This window comes from Bubalus kerabau, chromosome 4 (assembly GCF_029407905.1).
Source record: "Bubalus kerabau isolate K-KA32 ecotype Philippines breed swamp buffalo chromosome 4, PCC_UOA_SB_1v2, whole genome shotgun sequence".
In the NCBI taxonomy this organism is placed as follows: domain Eukaryota; kingdom Metazoa; phylum Chordata; class Mammalia; order Artiodactyla; family Bovidae; genus Bubalus; species Bubalus kerabau.
Window position 1 is genome coordinate 18017117 of NC_073627.1, and position 20562 is coordinate 18037678.

Consider the following 20562-nt stretch of genomic DNA (forward strand, 5'->3'; position numbering starts at 1 on the left):
GCATGTAGTAGTCAAACTGTTCCCATAGAGTATGTATATCTTAACTTTTATTAGATTATATCAAAGTCTTTTCCAAAGTTGCTGTACCAGTTTATACTCCCACCAGAAGTGTATAAGGATTGTTAGGCTTTATTTATTCATTTGTAGGAAGTCTTTATAAACAGCATTATGGAAATTAGCCCTTTGTAATATGAGTTGCCAGACCTTTTTTGCCAAGTTTACAATCCCTTTAAAGAGACACTGAGGCTATTTCCCCCTAGAGGGATGAAAATGTAACTGGAAAAAGTGGAGTATTCTAACTTTGCAGCATTTAAATGAAAAGCAAGAGTCGGGGCTAACCTCCTTATCACTCTTAATTTGCTATTAAGTCATTAATACAAATAATCTTACCAGAAATTTTCATGGAATGTTCTTGAAAATAAGACATCAAATATAATAATAAAGATAGTTTAAAATTGAGTGTTTAGCCTGTGTCAGGCACTATTTTCAATTCATTATATGTATTAACTAAGTTAATCCTCATGAAACCCCTAGGAGATAGGTACTGTTTTTTGCCTCATTTTATAGAATTATCGAATAGATAATTGCAGATGTTTTCTAGGGTTGACTTGAACAATATTAGTAAATTCAAAGATTCTTTCTTAATTGATAAAAAGATGTTTTCTTTTTATAATTTGTTTTTCCTCTTGGTAATGAATGATACCGTTTTCCCCATCTTTTTTGACCCGCAATATACTTCAGAGCTTTTTCTCTCTTTTTTTTTTTTTGAAGACAGGCAAAGTATACGTATATCTTTCCTGCAACCCTCGTTCACTACCCCTATTCTTAGATGTCAGACATCTTCAGGCAGGACTGGGAACTAGAGGGTGCTTGGAGCAAGTGGGGAAGGGTAAGAGAGACACAGAGGTGGAGAAGAGGGAAGCAGGGTCACATCCCTGTGTGGATGTGTGGAGGGGATGATTTCTTTCAAATTGGATTCCTTAACCTGAAGTCATAGATTAGGAAATCCATGAACTTGGATAAGGAAAAGTAATGTACCTTTATTTTTGCTAAAGTCTAACAGAAAATTAGTATTTCCCTCAACTACAAATGGAGATAACAAACCAAGTAGTGTTATCAGTCCCTGTGATCTTGTCACCAGGAGAAATTACAGGTATTTTCTTATGATGGTTTTTGTGGATATCTTGAAATATTATTTTTATTCATTTACTACCTCAGAATTATGGTGGTCTTTAGGCTCGCCGCTAGATCTTAGTATTTAATGGATTTAATATAAAGCACAACTACTACTATGTTATACTTTAAAAATATTCTGAAAATTGTATTTTAGTGTAACTTGTTCCTTTGAATTTCTGGGTATATTTGTTATATATTTAAAAACATTCTGAGAAGGGTACATGGTATGAAAAAGTTAAGAACTCTGCGTTTTTAGTATTCTCTTGGCTTTCACTCTTGGTTTTTAATTAAAAAAATTTTTTTTTAAATTGAAGTATAGTTGATTTACAATGTTGTTAGTTTCAGGTGTATAGCAAGCTCTCATTCTTACTGCATGAGGCTAAAGAGGGTCCCTGAAATGAGTCGTATCATCTGTGAGGTTCTCATAGTTTTATTGTTTTATTGTTCCAGAGACCCTTCCTCCCTTAACTTTCATACCTCTTCACATTTGTTTTTCTTATCTTACCAACCGTCTTTCTGTTTCTGTTCACACTCCTTACTTTATTGTGGATGTCTTTTTCTGTTTCTATGGGGAGTTCATCCTTTAGCATGTCACTGATTGCCATATTTATGTGAAGAACTCTATCATCTCCCCAGATTATCCATCCCCTCCTGAATTCCATAACTGCAGTTGTCCCTGAACGCTTCTACTTGGTTTTACCCCTGGTATCTGGAAATGAACATACTAAAAACTAAAATTCCTCAACAAATGTACATGCTGTCCCTCTTTGTCTGGACCACCATTTTAACTGTCCCCCTGGTTTTGCCACTTTATAGTTATTTTAAAATTTAAGCCACGTAATTTCAAAAAAAAAAAAAGGAAAAAATCGAAATCTTTAAAATCAAAAGATACAAAAGGATATATAGTTAAATATAAGTCTTCCTCACACCTGATCCCCTCAGCTCCCCTCCCAGAAGGAAACCACGTTACCAGCTCTTAGAGTGATTTTTTATTCTTTATTTTGGCTATATCTCAAGTCCTTCCTTGTCTGTGAGATGTGTGTCCTTTCCTCTCCAGGCCCTTGTGACCTTATATCTGGTTGACTTTCTATATAAGTATTTGTATGCGTGTATTTTATATACATATATAAAATCTCCCTCTGTGGCCTTCCGGCCTCGAGTTTTCTTCACATCGCTTCCTGGATGAAGAACCTACAAGGGTGAGGGGCCGGGGTTGGGGGTGATGGGGAAGAGGATCTAAAGGGACTTAGGTAGGGGGTTCGGAGTGACAGACTTGCGGGAAGCTCTGCCAGGATTCCTATTTCTATTCCTGCCACCTGAGGCCTATTTCCAGTCCTCTCATCCAAATGTCTCTCATTTCCAAGCTCCGAGACAGAGACAGCGAGATACACAGAGACAGAGACGCCAAGGCACCAGCATCCCTCTCCCCTTCTGTCCCGCCCCACCACTCTGACGGACATTCGCCGCCAGCCAATAGAGACCCCTATGTCCCCCGGAAGGGCCAATGAGAGATAGAGGAGGGCGGAAGATTCCCCGCCCCCACTTCTAGGCTTGGTTGAGCTGTGCAGGTAGGTCCGGGGGCCGGGGGAGCCGCCGTTGGCACTGGTGCCCCGGGGGGTGGGGGCACGAGTCGGTAGGGGTGATGGTGGGGAAGGGGAGGCGGCCCCAACGGCAGGAGCCCGAGGGGGAGGCCGGGCCGGGAGGCGGCGGGCCGACGGGCCCGGGGAGCGGGCGCCGCCGAGGGCCCTGGAAGCGACTGGGCTGGGGGAGCGGGGACGCGTGTGTGGGGCATAGGGACCCCCGCCCCGCGCCCACCCGCAGGCCTGGGCCTCGGGCTGCGGGCAGAGGGGTCGGGGGCCTGGTACACTCGGGGGGCGGGCTGGGCCGGGCCCGGGGCCAGGGGCGCCGAGCACAGCCCGGGGCGCCAGGCCGAGCCGAGGTGGGACGGACCGACGCGGAGAGGAAGGGAAGCTGCATCCCGCGGGCCGCCCCCTTCCAGAAGCGAGCGGAGCAACGGCCGCCGGCGCCCTGCCCTGAGCCCCCTCTCCCTTTCGCCCCCTCCCTAACAATGGGTTTGGGGCAGAAGGAGTCGCCTCACTGTGGGAAGGGGGGTCGGTTTGGGACTGGGGTCCAGGGTGGGGGGAGGGGTGGGAACTCGGGCTCTCCCCTTTCTTTTCGCCCCTTAGCTCTTGCGTTGGGGATTATGGAGGGGCTCTTAAATCCTCCCCGGACTTGGGTCAGAAGTCAAACTCCCCCCAACCCTCCCCCCACCAAAAAAAAAAAAAAAAATCCGACGAGCGTAAGGAAAGTGATGCCAAGTCTTCGACGCCGAAGTGACAAACGCATAGCAGGAACAAATCCACTCCAGAGGTTTTTATTTTTAATTTTTCTTAAAAATGAGGGTAGTGTAGGCTTTGAATTTTTAAAAATTTATTTTACAGAGGTGAGTGCTGTTATTTTTGTCCCTAATCGGGCAAGCCTCCATTTTAAGCGAAGCAGTAACTGGTTAAGCTGGAATTTTCATTCAGGCCTAGGACGAGAGCACGAATCCTACAAGAGGTCATTTAATCCATCCTACCTCCACACAAACTTGGCTCAAAATTGTTTGGCCTGTTATTAAAGATTTCTAGGAAAGAAGGGTCTTTTATTTGTAGCACTTCAGTCAAGAATGGCTATTATTTTTCCACATAGAATGGGCTCTGCAACTTAAACTCGAGAAAATTTAGGACAATCAAAATGATCAGAGAGGGTTTAATTTATTAAAACTAAATGTGGCAAGGGCATTTTTTTAGTGATCAGATAAAAAATCACTTTTTAATAGTGTTTATGAAGTAACCCTGGATAATGATTTTTCTGAGAAATAATTCTAATAAGCAATTTTATATTATCCGAAATATGTGTTACACATTTAATCCAATTTTATGGAAAAAGATATTTCTTCATACCTGTGGAGATCATACGCCACACACATTTGTCCTTTTCCAAAAGGAACAGTTATTTTCTACATCTTTTTAAGATGGTGAGGCAAATAGTACTTTGAATCTCTGTCCAGATAGTTTAAACTATATGCTTATTTTTGGATTATTTTTAGTCTAAATGAAAGTCCTCTCTTTTTCAGATACCTTTTTGAAACAAAAAATTTTCCTACCTGCTCATACTTGGTGTCTGGGGAATTACTAAGACTCCATTCTTGCTCGTTTCTGAGTATTATTGCCTGAACTACTCCTGACACTATGAATGCTACTTGGATGCCTCTTAAGGTAAGATGTGTGGTTTTTTTTAAATTATAAAGGTCTCGTTTTATTATTACTTTTTTTAGAATTGAGGTTTTTTTAGTTTTTGAATTTGCAGTTCTTCGACTGTCTTACCTGACCTTCCTTTCCCTTGTGTTTGCCTCCTAGAACTGATTGGTTACTCCTTTGTATTGCTCCTGTCCTTAATTATTGGTGTTAAAATATTAATGAAGTTCTCAAATGAACTTTCATGATAATGATGTGTGTTTTTTTTTAGCTTTAAATTATGACAACCCCACACAGTTGTAAAATTCTGTTCCAGTCTCAGTAGGATGGACTGGCAAATCAGACAGCCGGGTCCACTTTCAGACAAGTCCTTTAGTATTATCATAGGTGCTAGGGTGTGTCCCTCTCCTGCAAATCTGTAGCTGATTCATGTGTTACAGAAGATGTGTCACTAGCCATTTATTTACTCTGAAACTTGGATTAGTATGTTTAGAACATTCTAAGAGCTGTTTGCTTATATGTATAGCTTTGTGGGAGAGTTTTCCTGCTATTCCCTAGTCCTTTGCATGCGAATTTGTACTATTTTTCTCAACAGGTAGCACTTGGTACCATGTTTCACCTCACAAGATAAACCTCTTTGGGGGCAGTGTGAGAGCATGATCTTTACATGAAAAAGCTCTCAGTGATGTGGTAGTTCTCCTTTCTTTTGGCTACTTCCAGTTTCTTGTACATAAATGGCCAGGAAACTCTCTCCATTAAGAAAGACTAAACAGAGGATAAAGCTTAAGATACATACAGGGAGGGAAATGGGAGGAAGGATGGGGAAAGATGAGGAGTAACGGAAGCCCCCCACAAGCGTCACTGGATGGTACAGGTTGCTTCCTTCAGAGCTCAATACTAATGTAGTTAGATTATTGTCTGTTAACCTGCCCTGTGGAATTCCCAAGTAATGCAGTGAATACATCAGGTATTAATGCAGTTTGTGTAAACTAAATACTTGGATTGCTGGAAATCCTTAGGTAAATGTAGACTGAGTTCTCATCTTCATTTATGTTCCAGCTGCTATTGTTGGCTGAGGAGTGCCTATATTACTGTAAAGGAAGTCAGAGAGACTCAGTTTTTCCAGCCATTCCCCCTGTAGAGTTGGTGGCGTTGCGTGGGGAACCCAGCCAGAAGTCCTGAACCTGTAGGCACTGGAGGACCTTGTACAGAACATTCCTCTTTGGTATTGGGTGTTTAGTGCCAGGACCCGGTGGCCTCTGTTATCTTTAGGAAGCAGGCAAGGGGATATCAACAGGTACTAGTTCCCTGGGCTTCACTGGTAGCTCAGCGGTAAAGAATCTGCCTGCCGATGCAGGAGACTCTGGTTCCATCTCTGGGTAAAGAAGATCCCCTGGAGAAGGAAATGGCAGCCCACTCCAGTATAAGAATACAGGGAAATTCCATGAACAGAGGAGCCTGGTGGACTATGTATAGTCCCTGAAGTCACAAAGAGTTGGACACAACTTAGTGATTCAAGAACAACTAGAAACCCGAGGAACTGGGGAATCAATATATTAGATTTTTACTTCATAGTCATTTTGGTTCTAAAAATGGATTAGATATACAGAGGCCTGCTTTTTTACATATGACATTTTACCTCTAAGTCTTGGAACCTGGGTAAGTTCTATAGTAATCCTTGAAGTTGCACCAAAGGTCTCTGGCATGATAGGAATAGAGAGTGAAGTCAGTACTCCAGACTGAGTTACCACCTGTTAACTACTTAAGAATGTAGTTATGTGACTGCCTTAATTTAGTCCTTTGATCAGTTGAAGACCTCTTTTGCGTCTGAACAAATTTTTTGTTAACATTTTCCTCCTCCTTTTAGGACTTAAAAAAAACCTTAAAAACTGGTGTTTGAGCTGGGCAGGGGGAAAAAGGCAGTTTCTTGGTGGGGGAAAACAAGATATCATTGAATTTGCAGGATGGAAATAAAAAAGGGAGAGAGAACTTTATTTTTTTCAATTGTGAATAGCTTTAAAATGTTTCTGAGATGTGTTTTCAGATTGCAGTTACTTAGTTTTAAGTAAAAAATGGGTTAATTAAAATGTATATATACTTTGGAGCCAAAATATTAATTTTCTATGGTTCTTACACTTTGTTTGATTATTTTATTTCAAAATGAACTCTAGTTCTGTAGGCATTACTCAAACGTTAGACCCCAGTGTGTATTTATTTATGTTCCAAGGCTCGTAGAAAATAGTGCTAATGTTTACCCTTTTTAACAACCAAAGCACCAAAGGAAACATAAATAACATAAAGGATATATAACTCCCCCCAAAACTCATCAATTGAAGGCACTCTTGTTAATTAGTTCCCATGGAAATTATTTATCCCATTCTCTTTCTATCAGGGGTCTGCAGCTTTTTCAGTGCTAGCCATGACTAAGCAGTATCAGTGATATTTGATGTTTTCAGGTCCAGTTGTCAGGGTTAGGGCATGGGTGAAATGGAAGAGCAGGGAGGAGGAGGATTGGGCAAGTTGGAGAAAAGTGAAGATGAGATGGAGCGAAGAGACACAAGGCCTTTGGTGCGTCATGGGTCCACCGCCAGTCATTTCAGGTGCCTCTCAGGGACTGCTGGTAGCCTGTGTGCTGGTGCTTTGTGTACTAGACTGAACTGTAATGAATGCGAGGAAAAAGTATTCTTGACAGACAAAAGGATGCAATTAAAATGATTCAAAAGGCTATGTAAAGATCTACAAGTTATACAGTTGATAAAAGCAAGATGCAGAGCAGTGTGTATGATATGTTTGTGTGTGTGTGTGTTTTTTTTGAAAAAGGGAGAAAAGAAATTTTATATTCGCTTGTTGTATATGCATTAAAAATCACTTTAGAAGAGTAAACAAGAAAGTGGTGACGTTGGTTGCCTGTTACGTCTAGGAACTGGGCAGGTGGAGGACAGAGTGAGAGGAAGACTTCTCACTGTATTATATTTCTTCACACTTTCTGATGTTTGTATCAAAATTTAAAAATTAAATACAAATTAAAAAAAAAACAACTTAAAAAGCAGTATCTCAGTCCTTACATCTTTTCTTTTCCTGTGTCTGTAAGTTAGAGAAAAGTCAAGGGATCACAGATGAGAGAGCAGACAGCCCTTGAACAATTGAAGGGATGTGTAGACAAGGGATACTGTGATCTAGGGCCTGTTTTCTCCTGGGATCTTGAAGGATTTTGAATTTATAGATTTAGATTTTAGTATTGAATTGCAAGGTCAGACATTAAAAATTTTCACTTGCACTTAAAGTGTTCGTAAAAAAGGATTTTCATTATTTCCTCAAGTTGGCAGTTAGATTCACTGTCACATTCTTGGTTGTGAGATGTGGGGCAATTTTAAGAAATTTTAAGAAAATCTCTTGGAGATTCAGGGTTCTCCTTTGTATTGGAAGCAAAAATGAACATGGACTTCAGACAGTTGTTGTGTATATTGTATCTGTGAAGTACATAGTGTTTGGCTTAGTGACTGCTGCTGCTATTAAAATAATGACTATAAATCATAGTTCCTTATAGGTAGTGGTCATACTGGGGGCTCTGTCTGCTGTTGGGCAAGTTTTTTATCCTCATAGAGACCTGGTGTCTTCATCTGTGAAAAGGGTATAATTATAGTATCTAGATCCTGGGGTGGATTTTGTAACGACTAAATGAGTTTGTTGATGTGAAGTGCTTAGAATAACACTTGGTATATGCTCAATAAACATGAGCTGCTAATTTTCTTCATGACATCTGTTTGCTAGGGCTGCCATAACAAAGTGGCATGAAGTAAGTGGCTTAAACAACAGACATGTATTGTCTCTCAGTTCTGCAGGCTAGAAGCCTGAGGGCAGGGGCATTCTCCATCTGAGGGCCCTTGGGCAGGATGTCTTCCAGACCTTTACTCTAGCATCTGGTACATCTTTGGCTTTTAGCCATATAACTCCAGTCTTTGCACAACGTTCTGTCTGTGTATGGATCTCTTTTGTTCAAAAATTCTCCTTTTTAAAAGGACAGCAGTCATATTGGATTAGGGCACATGCTAATCACCTCATTTTAACTTTGTTATCTCTGTAAATACTCTTTCTCCAACTATGGTCACATTCTGAGGTATGCAGGGTTAGGAATCCAAAATATCTTCTTGAGGGTTGGGGAACACTGTTCAACTCATAACAGTATCCTTTAGCCTTGACAGCGCCATAGACTAATGTTATTCATCAAAGGTAGCAGACCTCCAACACTTATACATAGGAAATGAAATTTGGGTGCAAATTGGTCACATGATTTAAAGAAGTAGATTATTTCTTTAGGTGTCTCATATATTTGTTTTAAATTTATTTATTTTTATTGAAGTATAGTTGATTTACAAGGTTGTGTTAGTTTCTGGTGTACAGCAAAGTGATACATAACTGAATCACTTTCAGATTTTTTTCAATTAATATTTACTGCAGGGTATTGGATATATAGTTGCCTGTGCTATAGAGTAGGACTTTGTTTATCTTATTTGTCTTTAATGTCTAGATTTTTGTTGCCGAGACTTTAGATTTATATAAAATTGACATTTTAGAAGGTGGTAATATTCTTTTTGTTTAGCTGTCGGTAAAATTCTGATTTGAAAGATTAAGGTCAAGATTACAGTCTGCTCTCCATGTCTCGTCCTTTGTGGAAATTGATGAAACCTTGGGATTTCCTTACTACGTAAGAATTAGGCCCAGATACCTGTCTCAAATTAACACCTCTTTGTGTGAATAGAGAGATGTTTTATCTTCAATCAGACGCCATATTTGAAGAAACAGGCATGGTTATCCTCCAACATTTGACTTTTGGGGGTGAACAGTATGGGTCATTCCAGAGAGAGCACGACCTTGAGGAAGTTTCTCCTGTGGCTCAGTTGATACGGCCCGCCCTCTGCTTCCATTCCCCTCCTGTTTGTCTTGAGGGTAAAGTTCAACCTTTCTGAAACAGCGTATAGACACATGATGGTCTGGCTACTGTTTTGTTTCAAAATCTTTCTCTGCAGGCCAGTTACACCCTTTTGTTTGATGGTTTCGTCTCATGAAACTCATATTAATACTGTGAAAGTTTTGAAATATTTTCTAATAGATACTACATGCTTTTCTGCCTCCTTAAGAAAGCACCCTGTACAAAATTTTATTTTAAATAATAATTCAGAATTACAGAAGATTCTCCCTATGTACATCCTAACTGTACTGTGCTGAGATGGAATGTGTCTTTGCAGGTCGTAAGGTAAACTATTCATGGAGTAGTGTGTGCATATATTTCATACTCTTGGGCCAGTCTTCATAATCTTTTGTCTGATTAATCTACTTTCTTGATCGCCTACCTTAGTATCCGGCTGTTACTGGCCTTGCTCCAGCCTCCAGCAGCTCTCCCCTCTATTTTAATGCCTTCTTTATCTGGGAGGTTAGGATATCAGTAAACTAAACTTGTATAAATTATTTGCCAGGGAAGGTGAATAGACCTTTGATGATGTCTAGAGTGAGCCATCTTGCTCCAGTATTTATCCAGCCAAGTATTCTATGGATAAAATACGTGAAAAATGACAGCTTTTTGACCATCTAATGCAAATTGTGTGATTTTGCTTGTGTGCATTTTATGGGGAGGAAGAGTCCATTACTTTCCTCAGCTTTTTACAGTGGTCCGGGACTGCTTTTGATAAATACATGCTATGAAATTGCTCTGTTAATTGTCATCGGAGGCTAGTTCCCAAATTCCTTCTCCTATCTACCTGTCCTGAAAGGAAGTGTTGGGTAATTGTTGGGACTGGGGGAGGAAGGGCCGTTTGACTAGACCAGAGAGAGTGCAGACCATGCTGAGGCAGAGCTGGGGAGAGAAGTCAAGTCGTGAGCAGGAGAGCAGCTCTGGGCATTGAGGACAAAGAGGGTAGCCATCGTAAGTTCTGGAAGCTCAGAGAATATACTTACATACTTGACTTGAAGAAATAGAAAAATACTATCTTTTTAAAGAATTATATTTTGGTTCTGAACAATCTAGTGATTTTAGTTTTCGCTAGATTTTTCTCTTGCTTCGAAATCATCTTGTGACCTGTTTGCCACCTAGATCATAGTTTAATGAGACAGCTGGATAAGAGTGAAAACAGGAGTGAAAGAATCAAAGCATATAATGCTACAATTCTAAAAGCATCTTACTGTGGAGGGTTCTTCAGAAGTTAAGCAGCTCCTTTGCTTACAGAGAAAACGGTTTTCCACAGAGCCTTTGGGGAAGAGACCCTTCTTGGGCCCACACTATCCCTGTCTTTGTGTCTTCTCATACTAGGCCACCTCTCTGGTCTCTTGAGCTATTTTTTCCTCCTCATAGAGACCTCTGTCTGTCATTTGTCCCTTTTCCCAACCTATTTTTACCCTCCCATTCCCTGTTGGCTCTTGTCCATCAGCTTCTAAACACACTCAAGTCTCTCACTTTTTACAAACACAGAACTCTTAAACTGCAATTGCTGGTCCCATTGCCAGTGAAGTATTTGTCTAGCTTCTTCCGGTGTGCTCCACTGTACCTGCCCTTACGGAGGCATCCCTTTCTGTCCTGATTTTCCGAGGCCTCCTTGTGGTTTTTGACGCCATGGACCATTGTTCTCCCTGGCTGTGGTGGTGGTGGTCCTCCTGCTGCTGCTTGTCATTTCTGAAAGGCATTGTAGAGCCGTGATACAGAGCATGGTCTCTGGAGTGAGTCCTTTAGATTCAGACAGATTTCAGCTCTGCACGTACTTTGTGCCTCTCTCCGTGCCTCAGCTGCCTCATCTGAAAAATGGGAAAATAATACAAATGATGGCACTTAACCTTCCAGGACTGTCGTGAAGAGGAAATGAATTAATACATGAAAAGCATGTAGGTGAGTGCCTGACACGCAGTGAGGTACAAGTGGTCTGCATGCTGGCTCTTTCTGTCATCGCTGTTGCCTCTGGCTGTTCCTTCTCAGTTTCTGTGCAGACATTTGTCTCTTTCAGTCAGTGTTTGCCTTGTCTTGGCCTTCTCTCCTCTTAGCCTATGTAGTTCCTGAGGGAAACTTAGGAAAGTTTATGTCTCACACTGTATGAATCTCACATCCATATACCTATGATTTGCAAATGGATTTTCCCCAGAGCTAAATGGTCTCCTTATACAACTGTATGTCTCCTCCCCATTGCTTACTTGGCTTTCGAGGTGGACTTCAAACCAAGCACCCAGGCCCTTGGCCCAGGTCGTCTCCTCTGCTCCTTCCTGAGCTCTGCACTCAATAGCACTCAACTGCTTGCAATTCCTTCTGGACACCTTGTTCTTTTGCCTCTAAATCTTCACACAAACAGCCGCCACTGTTTAAAATGACCACCCTTTAAAGTGCTACCCTGTTCTAGAAACATACTCTTCTTAATTCTTTAATAACAGGGAGGTGTAGTAACAGCAGTAACTGACATAGACGGTACCCAGGCTTTGCCTTCTCCAGACAGCCAGTTTTCCAGTTCCCTGAGAGTAGGGGCTGTGTCCTGTCTGTCATCATCACTGCTGGCAAAGTGATGGAACTTAGTAGATGTGCGTTGAATGAATGCATCGTCTGAGCACTGCACTGCCCAACCTGTGAATTGCATCTTGGAGGTTATCAGTGGAGAAGCTGAGTTAGCTACATCCATTCACGAATCTTGGCCTTACCCTTTGGAACTGCAGGACCCAATCTGTTTAGTGTGAGCAGTTTTGTAGCTTTGGAATAAGGATTACAAAGAGGGATTTTGTTTGTTTGTTTTAATCCTTAATTAAATGATGAAGGGCATGTAGATGTTTTTGTTTTCTTATTTTTGCTTTTAAAAAAGGGAAGATAACCAGTGTGCTGACAGCCCAGTGTCATCTGGCAACTAGAATGTTTTACATTATTAGAATAAAGTTACAGGGACTTCTTTGGCAGTCCAGGGTTAGGACTTGATGCTTTCACTGCTATGGCCCCAGGTTCAATCCCTGGTCAGGGAATGAAGATCCCTTAAGTGCCCACGCAGTGCAGCCATTAAAAAGAAAATAAAGTATAGAGAAATGAGTTTTAGGCTTGTAATGTTCCATCCAGTAAGTAACTTGGCAGTGACCTGATTATAATTTAAACATTTTTGGTGACGTTAATTATTAAATATAAGTGATCAGATGTTCCCTTTCTCCTTTTCCATCACATCTCTGTTAAGTATGGGTTTAGACACATAATGTTTTATCTTTTATTACCGTGTATAAATTGTGTTTGTAGCAACAACCTAGGAAATGGCAAGCTTTTAATAGACAGAGGAACCTGGTGGATTACAGTCCATGCGGTCGAAGAACAGTTGGACATGACTTAGCGACTGAGCACATACACACAGGTATTTAAATCTAGGTCCGGATCATGGTATGCTGCATGGGGTCGCAGTTGAACATGACTGTGCGACTGAATAACAATAACCGGATCACGGTAGTAATTTTTTGGCCAGGAGAGGGAGCTGAAGTCACTGATATGTGGCTCCATCTAAGCTGGTTTTCAGTTTCATTAAGGCCCAAAGAAAGTAAAAAAGCCTTTCTGACAAAGATCATGATTAGAGTTCACAAAGAAGAAATACAAATGACCAAGAAGCATATAAGAAACATTTTTATTCTGATGCATAATCAAGGGAATTCAGATTAAAATAATATACTACTTTTTTTTAACCTATCAAATAGTAAGGCGGTGGTCTCTAAAACTGCTAATGGAAGTGCATTGGGCCCAAGTTTTCTGGGAGATATTTTGCCAATACATATCAAAAAGCCTTAAACTGTCCTTTAATTCGCTAATTCTACTTCTAGGAGTTTCTCTTAAGAGGGGAAAAATAAAGATAGAAAAATTTGTGAACAAAGATATTCATTGTAGCATTATTTATACAAGTAAGAATAGGGAATAAACTTGAATGAGCAGTGAGATTAATGGTAAATTATGGCATATTTAAGGGTGAGTTGTTATACAGCCATTAAACAATATTTTAAAAGAACTTTCAGTATCTTATAATGTTTATGTGTTGTGTATGTGCTCACTTGCCCAGTCGTGTCCGACTCTTTTGTAACCCCCATGGACTGTAGCCTGCCAAACTCCTCTGTCCATGGGATTTTCCAGGCAAGAACATTGAGCATATGATAAATGAAAAATTCAGTATATAGAGATATATAAGGCAGATTCTAAATATATAAAAGATAATGTATATGTATATATTACACACATGGAACCATGCAGAGTTAGGGGTGCTGACCTCCGTGCAATAGAAAATACACGTATAATTTTAGAGTAGATCCTCTGTATCTGCAGCTCTACATCCAGGGATTCAGCTGAGCATTGTGTAGTAAGTATTGATTGGGAAAAATCCAAGTGTAAATGGACCAGTTCAAACCTGGTGTTGTTCAAGGGTCAGCTGTACACATATAGGTAAAAGAATACAAGAACTATACCAGCAAGCCTTACTGAGTCTCTTAGGGGCTGTCAGCCAATTGTCATGTCTTAGTTGGCACCAGAGGATGTTTTGAGGTGAGGCAGTTATCTTAGAAGATGTTAACCTCATTGGGTGATGGGTATATGGAGTTCATTAAACTACTCTATTTTTGTGTACATTTGAAACATCATAATGAAATGTTTAAAATAAAAAGAAAATGTTAACCTCAGAAATTTAAGGCCTCACATGTCATTTCTATCCGGTAGGACCTCAGAAGAAGGGACTTAATATATCTGAACTTATATCTTCTTGAGTATTCTTATCCCTAAATACCACTTGGTGATAAAGCATTCCATAATTTTCTTTTCATCTTTTGTGGGAAAAAAAATCTACCTTTCAAGTTTAAAAGCCTAATATATGGTACCAAGATTTGGTAAATAAATTAGTATTTAATATTGGTACACTTTCTGATTTTTGATCATAGTGCCCCTTGGATTTCATTTCATGTTTTTCAGCTGAAGATGATTGATTTTAAAATGTAATCTGCAGTGATATTTCTTTCAGTCTCTTAGTCATTCCATTTACATACACGTCTCTGGATCTTTGTCAGCATTGCTTTGTTTTTCTAGATTTATGGTAACCAATCAGAATTGCATTTCAGATATAGCTTAATTATGATTTATTAGGATAGGAAAATATGTTGTATTCACAGTCTTTTCCTTGTTGCCTGTAGAATTTGCAGTCCCACCCCTCTTTGCATGCAGAAATCCCATTGTCTTTAGGCAACATTCTGTAATTTTTTCAAAGATTTCCTTTTTGACTGGAAGCCATGCATTCTTTAGGTACAACTTAGATTTTTTTTCCTGTAAATGCTTTACTTTTCACTTTTTCATGCTGCACTGTTAATAGCTGCCATTTTCCTGCCTGTAGTATTTTAGCCACTTGTATCTCAGAGGGCTCTTAGAGGTAATTCAGAGTAAGAATCACCCTTTCAGTTAGTTCTGGTCTGGAGCTTAGAAAGCTTGTCATTATGTTAGCTGAAATGTGTCCCTCTGCAGTTTCCACTCTGGGCCTAATTTTGTCTACACAGGAACTGCCTGGAGCACCTCTAGTTTCTCTTCTGCTAGAAAGCCCTGCAGATAGATATTTAGACAGCTTTCATGCTTGCAGAGTATTCTCTCAACTAAAAATAAATCTTTGTTTTTGCAAATGTTTCTCATTTGATAACACAAATCCTTTCCACCTCTCAGTTCCTTTATTTTTCCAATTTATTGTAGTATTTCACTTTCAGGAAGCTCATCACTCCATCTGCAAAATGGGAAATTCTCTGTGTGTCTTTCATATAATTTATGAAAATGTTAAATATAGCCTTTTGAAAACATTACCTAAGATCAGTGCTTGCACTTCATATGGGGAAGTGCCTCAGCATCGGTCCACCCGTAATTTCTGTGTCTCACTTAATCTAGACGTGCCTCCTTAGCGCAGTAGGTGGTGTGTCTGTCTCATAAATCACACCCCTTCTATGGTAAATATTCTCGACTGTGTGGTCACTCAGGCTTTTTAAAAACAGCTTTTTATTTAGAATCTTACCAAGACTTGTAAAAGCCTAAATAAATTATATTCAGTACTTTCTCCTCAGAGAATTTGGATTGACTGGTGTGGTGTGATTTCATCTTTCAGAAGCCATGTTTGTCTTTTCCTTGGAAGGTTATTTATGCTGATATGTCTTCTGATCTCATCCTCTAATAGAGATTTGCCAGTTTGACCGAATTGAAGCTTACAGCAAGAGCCCTTCTCTTGAGTAGATGGGAGTTATATCTGTCTATATCTGTGTATCTATACATACTTTCTTTATTTGGCTTTTCTAACTGTGGAGCTCGGGCTCAGTTGTTGTGGCGTGCAGGCTTAGTTGCCCCATAGCGTGTGGGATCTTAGTTCCCCAACCAGGGATTGAACCCACATCCCCTTCATTGCAAGGTGGATTCTTTTCTTATTGTTTTTAAATTTATTTTTGGTTGTGCTGGCTTTCTGTTGTGCATGTGGGCTTTCTCTAGTTGTGGCAGGTAGGGGCTGCTCTTTGTTGCAGCTTCTCCTGGCAGTGGCTTCTCTTGTTGCAGAACACAGGCTCTAGAGTGCTTGGGCTTCAGTAGTTGCAGTACTCAGGCTCCACAGATGTGGTGTACCGGCTTAGTTGCTCCCAGGCATGTGTAATCTTCCCGGACCAGGGATCAAACCCATGTCCCCTGCATTGACAAGCAGATTCTAATTCACTGTACCACTAGGGAAGTCCTGCAAGGCAGTCTTAATTGTTAAACCTCCAGGGAAGTCCTCAGAGAATACTTCTAAAATGTGGAGAATACTTTGGGGTTCCATGACTACCTAACATCTGATATATTAGTTTGGAAGCATCTTGTTCGTTTAATGACGAATTTGATTCATTCTCAGTGATTTTTGGACTTTAAAGAGTAATTTAGAAATAGATTTCTTCCTCATCTCTTCCTCAGTAGGTATTGAAACTAATTACAGTTAGGTCTGTCAGCTGTCTTGCTGTTGTCACTGTTTATACCGTTTATCAAGTGCTCCATCAGTCTTTATTCAGCATCTGGCTTTTTATATATTTAAACCACTGCTCTGTGGCTTTGCATTTTCTTGCAAGATTTTAGTTTTGCCTACATAGGCCTTAGTGCTCCTGATTAGATACAGTTTATGATATTTTGTTGCTTTTCCTCATTTTTTTGTTGTCTGTTTTGAGCAGAGTTATTCTCCTCTTCTCTCCCCACCTCCCTCCCCTTTTCCCCCCCATGCTACTTAAGGATTTAAGCATTTTGGTTGAGCATCTGACTGCTTCGCTTTCTTACAGTCAAGTATTTTTACAGTCCATCTCTATGCTTTGTGTTAAATATTTGCTTTATGCATTTATTTATTTTTGGCTGCACTTGGTCTTTGTTGCTGTGCATGGGTTTTCTCTAGTTGCGGAGAGCACGGGCTACTCTGGTTGCGGTGCTTAGTCCTCTCATTGCCGTGGCTTCTTTTGTTGGGGAGGACAGGCTCCAGAGTGCACAGGCTTCAGTAGTTGGGGCATGTGGACTCAGTGGTCATGCTCCAGGCTCTAGAGCACAGACTCAACAGTTGTGGCACACAAGCTTAGTTACTCCACAGCATGTGGGATCTTCCTGGATCAGGGATCACCCCCACATCTCCTGCATTGGCAGTGGATTCTTAACCATTGAGCCACCAGAGAAGCCCCTCTCTTGATTTCTACATGAGGCAACTGAGAGCAGGGAAGTCACTTGTCCAAAGTTACTTAGCTATGTGGTGTTAGAACTAGAAGTTGAATCCCAGTCTAGCATTAATTATACAAGTCTGTTGATTGCGAGGGGATAGACTCCTCTAATCACATCTGTAATATATTGGACCATATACAAACAAAAAAATTGATTTATAGGGGCAAAAATAAAATGATCAATCTGGCTTGGAATGCGTAGCCTGATCAGCATCTTTTTTCCTGTTCAGCACATACGCTTCCTCTCAGATCCTGTATTTGTGGACCAGGGTGTTTTACTTTATACTCTGGGTAGAACTGGGAATGACAACGCCAAGATTTTTCTCTTTGAACTACCTTTTTACAGAAGCCTTGCCAACCATCTGTTATAATATTCTTTGAGCAGAGTATAATACTGCTACTTTTGTTTAAGCTTTTGAAATAATAGTACATTCCAATCCTATCTCCCTGAAGATAACCCTTCCAGGAATAGGATTTTGTATTCTTAAACTCTTCATTGACATACTGATGTCCTAGTTTGTATCATTCCTATAGATGACTGATTTTTATCTATGACCTGTTGTATCTTCCTCATTTCACTCTTACATAGAATATTTTAGAATAACTGGAATTTGATGAGAACCTAACTTTTGCTTATATATACTGTTGGCAATAAGGCTGCAGATCTAACATGAAGGCATATTAGTCCTCTGAGGTAATCTCTCAGGGGGAAATAAATGGCAAAATTATGGCTTGTCATCTTCTCCTGATGTTTTTACAAGTAGTTTAACATATGTGTATATATATATATATAATTTGTGTGTGTATGTGCACATCAGAACTGTTTAGAAATTGTTATTTTGGCTTAATCTTTTTTTTTTAAAACAGCTTTACTGATTATTCATTTCACATATCATAAAATGTACCTGTTTAAAAATATATAATTTTTTTAGTGTGCTCACAGAGTTGTGCATCCATCACCACAAACTAATTTTAGAACACCCCTAAAAGAAACCCTGTGCCTCTCAGTAGTCTCTGTTTCCTTTTGTCCCTTAGCCCCTGGCAGCCACTAATCTGCTTTCTGCCTCTATGATTTGCCTGTCTGGACATATCATACAAATGGAATCAAACAGTACGGGCTCTTTTGTGACTAGCGTCTTTCACTTAGCAGGTTTTCAAGGTTCGTTTGTGTTTATCTATCAGCGCTTCATTCCTTTTATGGCTGAATAATATTCCATTATATGGATAATACCCCATTTTGCTTATGCAGTGATTAGGTGATAGACGTTTCAATTGTTTACATCTTAATAATAGGCTATTATGAATAATGCTGCTGTAGCCATTCTTGTACAAGTTTAAAAATTTTTGTTTCTTTTTGGCTGGTCTTTGTTGCTGTGTGCGCCCTGTTGCTTTGTTGCTGTGTCTCTGTGGCTGCTCTCTAGTTGCAGTGAGCAGGGGCTGTTCTCCAGTGGTAGTACGTGGGCTTCTCATTGTGATGGCTTCTCTTTTTGCAGAGCACTGGCCCTAGGGCTTGAGGGCTTCAGTGGTTTGGGCTTGTGGGCTCTAGAGTGTGCAGGCTTCAGTAGTTGTGGCGAGCAGGCTCAACAGTTGTCGTACACAGAACCTGGTTGCCCTGTGGCATGTGGAGCAACCAGCTTAATTGCTCCACAGTATGTGGGATCTTCCTAGACCAGGGATTGAACCCACATCTCCTGAACTGGCAAGTGGATTCTTAACCACTGGACCACCAAGGAGGTCCTCTTGTACAAGTTTTTGTTTAGACACTTCTTTTCAGTTCTCTTGGAAATATACCTAGGAGTAGAATTGCTAGGTTATATGGTAACTTTAAGGAAATGGCAACCCACTCCAGTATTCTTGCCTGGAGAATCCCATGGACGGAGGAGCCTGGGGGGCTACAGTCGACGGGGTCGCAAAGAGTTGGACACGACTGAGCGACTTCACTCACTCACTCACTCTTACTTTTTGAGGAGCCAAACTCTTTTCCAAAGCAGCTATACCGTTTTACATTTCCACCAGCAGTGTGTGAGGGTTCTATCGTTTTGATTATAGTCATGCTAGTGGGTGTGAAGTGGTATCTCATCATGGTTTTGATAGCAAATGATGATAAGGTCTTTTCATATGCTTATTAGCCATTTGTGTATCTTTGGAGAAATGTCTGTTTCTATTATAGTTTTTGCCATTTTTAAACTGGATTGTCTTTTATTGTTGAATTCTAGGAGTTCTTTATATATTCTGGATACAAGTTCCTTGTCACAAATGAATTTTAAATATTTTCTTTAATTTATGGGTTGTTTCCACTTTCTTGGTGGGATCCTTTAATGCACAAAATGTTACAATTTTGAGGAAGTTCAGTCCATCTATTTTTTATTGTCATTTGTGCTTTTGGTGCCATGTCTAAAAATCATTGTGTAACACAAGATAATGAAAATTCACTTTTTCTTTTTTCTAGGAATTTTATGGTTTTAACTCTTACATTTAAGTCTGTGATTCATTTTGAGTTAATTTTTGTATATTGTGTGAAATAAGGATCCAACTTCTGCATGTGAATATCCAGTTGCCCCAGGACCTTTTGTTAAGAAGACTATCCAACCTCAACTTCTACCTCCCCTGTCTCTCACTGAAGTGTTCTGTCACCTATGTCAAAACTCAGTTGACTATAAGTGTGAGGGTTTATTTCTGGTTTATATTCCATTAATTTATATGTCTGTTCTTATGCCAGTACCACACTGATTTGATTTCTATAGCTTTGAATTAGGTTTTGAAATCAGGAAGTGTGAGTCTTTCAACTTTATTCTTCCTTTTCAAGATTGTTCTAGATATTCTGGAATTGAATTGCATTTGTAGATCAATTTAGGGAGTACTGCCATCTTAACAAGGGTACATCTTCTGGTCCCTGAACATGGGATGTCTTTCCATTTAATTAGTACTTCCTTAACTTTTTGAGACAATTTTTATAGTTTTCAGATTTTAAGTTTTATACTTTTTCTGTTAAATTTATTTCTAAATATTTTTTGATGCTATTGTATATGGAGTTTTCTTAATTTCATTTCAGATTGTTGCCATTGTATCAACATACAATTCATATTTATTTGTATAGTGATCTTGAATTCTTTAACATTGATGGGTATGTTTTTTAGCTCTAATAGTTTATTTGTGGGGTTTTTAAAAAACAAGATTATGTCATATACACATAGAAATATTTTACTTCTTTCTTTGAAACCTGAAAGTTTTTAATTTCTTTTTCTTGCCTAATTGCCCTGGCTAGAATTTCTAGTATAATATTGAATAGAAGTGGTGAGAACGGATATTCATTGTTTTGTTCCTGACTTTAGGGAGAAAATATTCAGTCTTTCTCCATTAAATATGATGTTGGCTGTGGGTTTTTCATAGATAACTTTTTCAGGTTAAGAAAGTTTCCTTCAATTCCTGTGTGTTTTTA

General features: G+C 39.7%; 1 protein-coding gene across 2 annotated transcripts in view; it reads left to right on the forward strand.

Annotated features, from left to right (window-relative positions):
* Positions 1–2235: 2235 nt before the first annotated feature.
* Positions 2236–20562, forward strand: part of KANSL1 (KAT8 regulatory NSL complex subunit 1) — a 172411-nt gene continuing 154084 nt past the window's right edge. The window contains exons 1-2 of one of the 2 annotated variants that reach the window (XM_055575609.1): positions 2236–2744; positions 4295–4436. The gene's annotated coding sequence lies outside the window, so the exon portion shown is untranslated. The remainder of the gene's footprint in view (positions 2745–4294; positions 4437–20562) is intronic. The other variant, XM_055575604.1, reaches the window with a different exon arrangement.